We start from the raw sequence: 10,000 nt of genomic DNA, 5'->3' as shown, positions 1-10,000 counted from the left end.
ACTCTTTACTTGTTTCAGTCATTTGACTGCGGCCATGCTGGAGCACCACCTTTAATCGAGCAACTCGACCCCGGGACTTATTCTTTTTGTAAGCCCAGTACTTCTTCTATCGGTCTCTTTTGCCAAACGCTAAGTAACGGGGACATAAACACACCAGCATCGGTGTCAAGCAATGCTAGGGAGACAAAACACAGACACACAAACACACACAACATATATATATATACATATATACGACGGGCTTCTTTCAGTTTCCGTCTACCAAATCCACCACCACAGGCTTTGGTCGGCTCGAGTCTGTAGTAGAAGACACTTGCCAAGGTGCCATGCAGTGGGACTGAACCCGGAACCATGCGGTTGGTAAGCAAGCTACTTACCACACAGCCACTCTGGTGTCATCATTATTATTATTATTTTAGTGGTATTTCACCCATTGCTATGTTTTAAGTTCAAATTCTGCCAAGATCAACTTTGCCTGTTATCATTTCGGAGTCGATAAAATAAATACCAACTGAACACTGGGGTCCATGTAATCGACTCATCCCTGCCCCCAAAATTGTTGCCCTATTGGCAATATTTTAAACCACTATTATTATTATTATTATTATTATTATTATTATTATTATTATTATTATATATTATTATTATTATTATTATCATCATTACTGTTATTATTATTATCATTATCATTATTATCATCATCATCATTATTATTATCATCATCATTATTATTATCATCATCATTATTATTATTATCATTATCATCATCATCATCATCATTATTATCCTCATCATTATCCTCCTCATCATCATCATCATTATTATTATCCTCATCATTATCCTCCTCCTCATTATTATTATTATTATTACTGTTATTATTATTCCGTTGTTGGTGTTGAGTAAGTGGCACATGTGCTGGTGGCATCCTTTGGACATTGAGCCTCATGCAGTCAATGATAACTGACCGAGACCTTTGGCAATATGCCACGCTTGAGATGACCTGTCAAGTCAAGGGGAATCATAGTTGTAGCTGACACCGATGTCACTCAACTGTCACCTGTGCCAGTGGCTCATATAAAGCACCATTACCCTCTTGGAGTGGTTGGCATTAGGAAGGGCATACAGCCATAGCAACCTTGCCAAATCAGATTGGAACCTGGTGCAGCCCTACAGCTTACCAGTTTCAGCCAAACCACCAACCATGCCCTCATGGAAAACAGACACTTAATGATTATTATTATTATGATTTTCATTATTATTATTATTGGAGTCAAAAGTAAAAGAAGAGTGCCATTGTTATCTAGTGAATGATATTTTGACATCTTGTGTATCTTCAACAGGCTCAAAGAATAATTTTGTCAATCTACTTTATTTTGGTTAATATATAAAGGATTGAGGTAACTCCTCCAGAAAATATAGAATCAAAATAAGATGACAATGGCACTCTTCTTTTAATTTTGACTCTATATCTTCAGGAGGAGTTGCCACAGTCCTTTATATATTATAATTATTATTATTATTATTATTATTAATATTATTATTATTATTATTATTATTATTATTATTATTATTATTGAGGAGAGAGCAGTGCATGACATCAAAGTGACACTGGGGTAAAATATACGAAGCCCATCGTCTGATAAGGGTACACTAGGCACATGCATCACAAACCTATGTACATGACATGGTGATCTCATATCAAAATAAACAGCACATGACCTTGCAGGTGGGGCCCAGTTAGAATTTTCTTCTGGTCAAGTAGCCCATCCCGCTTAAAAGGTCCATGAATAAGGGTTGTTTAAGGATGTTGAAAGAACCACCCCTGTTTCCAGAGGTGAATTATCCAAACCCCAAAGAATCCCTCTCAACACATGGCTATGATGCTCCCCCACTACTTCTGCTTCTGATCAGAGATGCACATATCGTCAGCCACTAAGGGACATGCTCAACTGGTTAAGGTCAAACAACTGACAAGCAAATCTGTGGTATTGAGCAGAATATTTGCTGTAGCCCATCTTTTATACCAAGACAAAACAATGTACATGATGACACTTCCAATCAGTTAAGATCAGAAGCCACGAGAGCCACTGTCTGGTATTATTATCATCATTCATTATTCTTGTTGTTATTGTGGTTGTTGGTTTTGGTTTTCTAGAATGTTATTTCTTTTTTCTTTCTTACCAGACTCTTCTGTTTATATATATTTTCCGTGTTTTTCTTTCATAAAACCTACGCTGTCTATTGTTGTATATATATGTATGTTTATGCTACACTTCACCAAACATTATATGACACAACCTCTTATTTATTTGAGCATGTGTGTGTGAGTGTGTGTTTGTGTGAATATATTTTAGTCTCTGAGAGCAAAGAATGTTTTTGTTGAGGTTACAGCCAAAAGCTAATGAGGCCATCATAAGATCAACACTAACTGAACTCTTACAAGTTGCAAACTTTACTTAATTATATTACCTCATCATGAGACATGTGCTCACAAACTTGGGTAAAGATTCACACACAGAAACACACATGTACATTATGTGTGTGTATGTGGGTGTACTATATAAATATACACATACATGTAGGAGTGGCTGTGTGGTAAGAGCTGAAAAAGAAGTAATTTCTACTCTTCTCCTCTGGAAGCCATCTACTCGCAATACCAGAGGGCACACACTCTCCTACCCTGATGTAATCTCCAGGGATACAGGCATCCAGCAACAGGACCTCCGTAATGCCATGATGGACCGTGAAGTCTGGCGTAGCATGGTAAATTCCATTGTCTCGACCACGGTTGAACAATGATGATGATGTGGTAAGTAGCTTGCTTACGAACCACAGGGTTCTGGGTTCAGTCCCACTGCATGGCACCTTGGGCAAGTGTCTTCTACTATAGCTTTGGACCAACCAAAACCTTGTGAGTGAATTTGGTAGATGGAAACTGAAAGAAGCCTGTCGTATATATATATATATATGCATGTGCATGTATATGTTTGTGTGTCTGTGTTTGTCCCCCCAACATTGCTTGACAACCGATGCTAGTGTGTTTACGTCTCCGTAACTTAGTAGTTCAGCAAAAGAGCATGATAGAATAAGTACTAGGCTTACAAAGAATAAGTCCTGGGGTCGATTTGCTCGACTAAAGGCGGTGCTCCAGCATGGCCACAGTCAAATGACTGAAACAAGTAAAAGAGTAAAGAGAGAGACACACATATATATTGATTGTCAATGAAACACACTCTGAAGCATAGAGCAGCAATGTGTTTTATATGCAGTTCAGTCTTGGTCCAGTCACAGAGCGACCAATGGTTTCACATCTATAAAGGTGTTAGCTTTATTAGATTTATGGATGACTCAACAGACTCAAACTGAGTCTGATGAGTCATCCAGAGGGCTAAGCCATTTATAGATGTGAAACCATTGGTCATTCTTTGACCGGATGTAGACTTAACTGCATAGAAATATGTGTGTGTGTGTGTGTGTGTTTTTATTACGCATCACCACTTGACAACTAGTGTGGGTGTGTGGATTGATTTCTATGACTAAAAGCCCAAGCATGACTGCAGTCAAATCACTGACACAGGTAAAGCATAAAAAGATAAAAGATGAATATATATATATATAAGTTCAGCAAAATTTAGATTCAGATGAATATGGTACTTAAGTCAAAGGCACCAGAATTAGTATGGTATTATCCATATAAATCAAATGGGGTGATTATAATCAAAATAAGCAACAAGGATATCCAAGGTAGTGTAGTACAATCGTTTCATGCTACTTCATTTTATTAATCACTGTAAAAGTTTTAAAACTGTAAAAGTTTTAAAATGTCAAGCAATCTTCAGCCACTTATAGAATATATACATATATATATATATATATATATACTGGAGTCAGGAACGTGCCACCTAGGTAACCAAGGTAGACAGTGCCTACGTTGAAGAAAATAGATCAATAGCAGCATTTTCCTTCTATGGCAAAATATGTACCTAATTCAATAAAGTTATGAAGGTTACTCTGATTAATAAGCGCAAAATGCAAAACATATAATTTTTTTTGTACGTTAGGTAGGCATACTTCTCCCTTGCTTTTCAATCCCATAATACTGCTGTAGTATACATGCTGTGTGCACTCCTACAACACCATTTTCTTTACATGTTATAAAGGCAGAAGTAAATCTGCCTTTAACTCAGTCGCACACCTGTGTTTCGCTTAGTTTTTTTTGTGTGTTTTACTACATAAAGGTCACCAACTGCCTGCCCTGAGTAATTACTGATGGTATGTGCCTAATATATATATGTATGTAAATGTATATATATATATATATATATATATATATATATATATATATATATATATGTATGTATGTATGTATGTATGTATGTATGTATGTATGTATGTATGTATGTATGTATGTATATATATATAGAGATATATATGTATGTGTGTATAAATATATATACATACATACATACATATATCTGCAGACACACACACACATACATATATGCATATCAATATTTCATTTAGGCCACAGCAAAGGATCAACTTCAGATTGGTTGTAATTTTAGTGACATCATTTGGTTTGGTCAAATATTTTTGTTTTGGCAAAATTCTACATTCTGGTTTACCAAAAACAACAAAAATATTTTACCAAAATTAATGACATCACTTAAGTTACAACCAATTAGAACTTGATTATTACTGTACTCAACAAAAAAAAATGAAAACGTTGAGCAAACAGATGACATAACAAGGAAATCAACCAACCGGAACACTGGACTTCGCCAAAACAAAAATATGTTGATCAAACACCCAAGTGGAAAACAAAAGATGCCATAAAATTTACAGCCAATCAAAACTTGATCAGAAATATTAAATTTCTAAATATCTCATAGAGATATGTGCGGTGGTGGAGCGTTAGAGTGGTTGTATACTGTCACTTAACGTGACAGTCCCTGAAAATATATATATATATATATTTACGAAGTCTAGACAGATATCTTCAGCTAGCAGGCTTGCTACTCTAGACTGATGATGGGCAAGACCCTGAAACATGCATGTCTCTAGATGCAGGCCTAGCTGTTGGGGCTGTTTGTCTCCCCTTCGTAAATATATAAGGACACAGGAAATGTGTCAAGGCCGACAGGAAGCGTCGATGCTTCCTAGGGCTAAACAGCGGTGGTGTAATTCCCTTACAGGACTGTCACGTTAAGTTGACAGTATACAACCACTCTATCGCTCCACAACAGTACATACCTCTATGAGATATTTAGAAATTAATATTTCTGATATATATATATATGTATATATATATATGTATGTATGTATGTATGTATGTATGTATGTATGTATGTATGTATGTATATGTATATATAGAGATATATATGTATGTGTGTATAAATATATACATACATACATACATATATCTGCAGACACACACACACACATACATATATGCATATCAATATTTCATTTAGGCCACAGCAAAGGATCAACTTCAGATTGGTTGTAATTTTAGTGACATCATTTGGTTTGGTCAAATATTTTTGTTTTGGCAAAATTCTACATTCTGGTTTAACCAAAAACAACAAAAATATTTTACCAAAATTAATGACATCACTTAAGTTACAACCAATTAGAACTTGATTATTTACTGTACTCAACAAAAAAATGAAAACGTTGAGCAAACAGATGACATAACAAGGAAATCAACCAACCGGAACACTGGACTTCGCCAAAACAAAAATATGTTGATCAAAACACCCAAGTGGAAAACAAAAGATGCCATCAAATTTACAGCCAATCAAAACTTGATCAGAAATATTAAATTTCTAAATATCTCATAGAGATATGTGCGGTGGTGGAGCGTTAGAGTGGTTGTATACTGTCAACTTAACGTGACAGTCCCTGAAAATATATATATATATATTTACGAAGTCTAGACAGATATCTTCAGCTAGCAGGCCTTGCTACTCTAGACTGATGATGGGCAAGACCCTGAAACATGCATGTCTCTAGATGCAGGCCTAGCTGTTGGGGCTGTTTGTCTCCCCTTCGTAAATATATAAGGACACAGGAAATGTGTCAAGGCCGACAGGAAGCGTCGATGCTTCCTAGGGCTAAACAGCGGTGGTGTAATTCCCTTACGGGACTGTCACGTTAAGTTGACAGTATACAACCACTCAAAACTTGATCATTTACTGTAAAAACGGCTGTGTGGTAAGCAACTTGCTTCCCAACCACAAGGTTCCAGATTCAGTCCCAGTGTGTGGCACCTTGGGCAGTGTCTTTTGCTATCTTTTCAGGCCAACCAAAGCCTTGTAAAAAGATTTGGTAGATGGAAACTGAAAGAAGTCCGTTGTACATATATATGTACAGGGGTTGGACAAAATAATGGAAACAGCTTAGAATTTCAAACAAATTTAGTTTAATATGAAGTAGGACCACATTTATCAGTAATTACAGCTTGAATTCTATGAGGTATGGGCTAGTACAAGGCTTGAATTATTTCCAAAGGAATTTTTGTCCATTCTTCAGCTAAAACAGTCTCCAGTTCTTGTAGTGATGATGGTGGATGATATCGACTCCTTACTAGATTTTCAGGTCAACCAAAGCCTTGTAAAAAGATTTGGTAGATGGAAACTGAAAGAAGTCAGTCTACATATATATGTACAAGGGTTGGACAAAATAATGGAAACAGCTTAGAATTTCAAACGAGTTTATTTTAATATGGAGTACGACTGCCTTTGGCATTAATTACAGCTTGAATTCTTTGAGGAATGGGCTAGTACAAAGTATGAACTATTTCCAAAGGAATTTTTGTCCATTCTTCAGCTAAAACAGTCTCCAGTTCTTGTAGTGATGATGGTGGAGGATATCGACTCCTTACTAGTTTTTCTAAAATGCACCATAACTGTTCAATAATATTGAGATCTGGGGACTGCAGTAGCCAGATACGATGTTCAACTTCACTAGAATGTTCCTTGTGCCATTCAGTAACAACTTTAGCTGTGTGAATTGGTGCATTATCATCCTGAAAGACTGCATTTCACTCCAGAAGCAGTTTCGCAACCATAGGATGAATTTGATCAGATAAAATGCTTCAGTAGTCTTGACTATTAATTCTGCCATGAAGGGAAACCATTGGGCTGGCAGATTTCCAAGATATAGCCCCCCACCAGATCATCACAGATCCTCCTCCGTGTTTAACAGTCGAAAGAAGGCAGTCTGGGTCAAATGCTTCTTTTGGCTGTCTCTACATTAATACTTGGTTGGTGGTTGGAAATAAGGTAAAGGATGACTTGTCCCAGAAAATAACATTCTTCCACTGCTCTAGGGACCAATTCTGTAGGTTTTTACTCTACTCTAAATGCTTTGCAATTCTTGTTTTTGAAATTGGTCGTTTTCTGTTCGCAGCCCTCCTGTGAAATCCGGATTTGTGCAGCTTCCAGTGAACAGTTTTTGTGGGAACTAGGTTCTCGAGGTGGTCATTAAGCTCAGCAGTAATTTTAGGAACTGTACTTTGTGATCCTTTCTAACAATTCGTGTAAGAGTCTGACGCTCCCTATCTGAAAGTTTTGGTTTTCTTCTGGAATTTTGTTTCGATGAGAAGGTTTTTCCCTCCTTCTCAAAGGCTGTCATTAATTTCGAGACAGTTCTTCTTGATACACCAAACATTTTAGCTGGTACCAAACATTACACTAGCACCTACCATACAATCACCAACAATTTGACCTCTTTGAATGTCTGATAGATCTGTCATTTTAATGAATTTTAATTACCTTTTTCTGATGATATCTGATAAGAAAAAGCAATTTTAGAAAACCATTAAGCAAAAATAATAATAAATCAAAAAACATAAAAATAAATAAACTTTTGACAGTTTAATAGATATTTCAAAATTATGATTCTATGATTCTAGGTGTTTCCATTATTTTGTCCAACCCCTGTATATATCTATGTATGTGTGTATCTGTGTTTGCCTCCTCTCGCCCCCCCCCCTTATCACTTGACAACAGATGTTGGTGTGTTTGCGCCTCTGTAACTTAGCAGTTCAGCAAAAGACACAGATAGAATATGTACTAAGCTTACAAAAACTAAGTCCAAGGGGCGATTTCTTCAATTAAAACTCCTTTTAAGGCAGTGCCCCAGCATGGCAGCTATCAAATGACTGAAACAAGTAAAAAAATAAACGAACATAATTTTTACTAATAATAATTTGAAATCTAACGAGCAACCGGATTTTAGAAACTCATGTGACTGAAATTGAGGAAGAACAATTTTATGTACTACAACAGAAATTGCGAAAAACCCTTCTTTCTTCCTTTCTATTTTTTTTCTTTTTCTCCCTTTGTTTTTCTTTTGTTTTTTTTTTATAAAAACGCCATTTGACTGAACTTTCAATCATATTTATTTGATAAGATCTTCATTGCACATTTACAATTATATTAGTGTCTATCTCTGTGGAAAATTGGTTGGGATACACAGGCCTAATGACTGAAACTATACACGCACATACACATAGATATATACAGATATATATATGTGTGTATGGATATATATATACAGATATATATATGTATGTGTATATATATAAATATATATGTATGTGTATATATATATGTATATATATTATACATATGTGTGTATATATATATATATATATATATATATATATATATATATACATATGGTGTATATATATATATATATATATATATGTGTGTGTGTGTGTGTGTGTATATATATACATATGTGTGTGTGTGTATATATATATATATATATATATATATATATAATCTGTAAATGTAATATGTGACAATTATTCGGTAGCCATGATAAAACTGAGTTTTATTGTCTTACCATTTTTATCAATATATATATATATATATATATATATATATATATATATATATACATATACATACACACACACATATATATATTATATATATATATATAAACACACACACACACTGGCAATGTATTCCGACGTTGCCGGGTGTTATGACCTACAAGCGCATTGTATTATTTGCTTCTTTCTTATGGGCAGAATCACCACAGCTGATATATAGTTAATGAAATAATGGAAGTTATTGTTTGTTTAATAGTGAAGGGCAAGGGTGAAATTTGTATGGGCTTGCATGAAAGTGCTTTCTGTTCTTAAGAAAGATCACAAGTTATGCATTGTTTCATCATATAAAAGGGGATTAATATAATTTTATCCAGAAATCACGTTTTCAAAATTTTAATTTACCCCTATCCCCACCGCAAGAAAAATACAGAGATTATGAGTCTGGGAAATATATTTTTTATAGTTTAATTTTTCTTAAAGAAACACTCAATGCCTCTACCCTCACCTTGCTCACCCATCACCTACCAACTTTCAAAAGGCTAAAATCTCCCAATCTTTCACTTTTGTCTGATGCTTCTTGCATGCATAGAATTCTACTGAAACAATAGACTTAAAAAATACCAGACCAACACCAGAAAACCTGACATGCTAGAAACAACAGGAAAAAAGACATTGTTTCTGATGCTAAAAGTGTTCTGCAATGAGGAGGGAACCAGGCTGCTGGAGTTCTTCGATGCAAATGACCTTAGGGTTTGCAATACTAACTTCAGGTAACTTGCCAGTCACCTACCGTTCTGGCAGACACACTAGCTAAATTGACTTCATCCTCACCAGAAAAAGGGAAAGATGGCTGCTTATAAATGCCAAAACCTTCCCAGGCAAAGAATGTATCCCACAACATAGACTAGTAGTTAGCGACTTCAGGATCAGGGCTAAATGGTTGCCCAGAAGACAATCAGCATTGAGAAGAAGGGTCTGGAAACTTAAAGATCCTGCGAATGGACATAAATTTCAGAGACGTATTACTCAAAGCTTTTGACGAAATAGAAGGGGATATAACATCACATGATGTGGAAGACAAGTGGAGGCTTCTACGGGACAACCTGCTGGGGGCCACTGACCAGATCTGTGGATGGTGCAAAGTCACCT

Source organism: Octopus sinensis, linkage group LG28 (assembly GCF_006345805.1).
Source record: "Octopus sinensis linkage group LG28, ASM634580v1, whole genome shotgun sequence".
NCBI classification, from domain to species: Eukaryota; Metazoa; Mollusca; class Cephalopoda; order Octopoda; family Octopodidae; genus Octopus; species Octopus sinensis.
Note: the sequence above shows the minus strand (reverse complement) of the source record.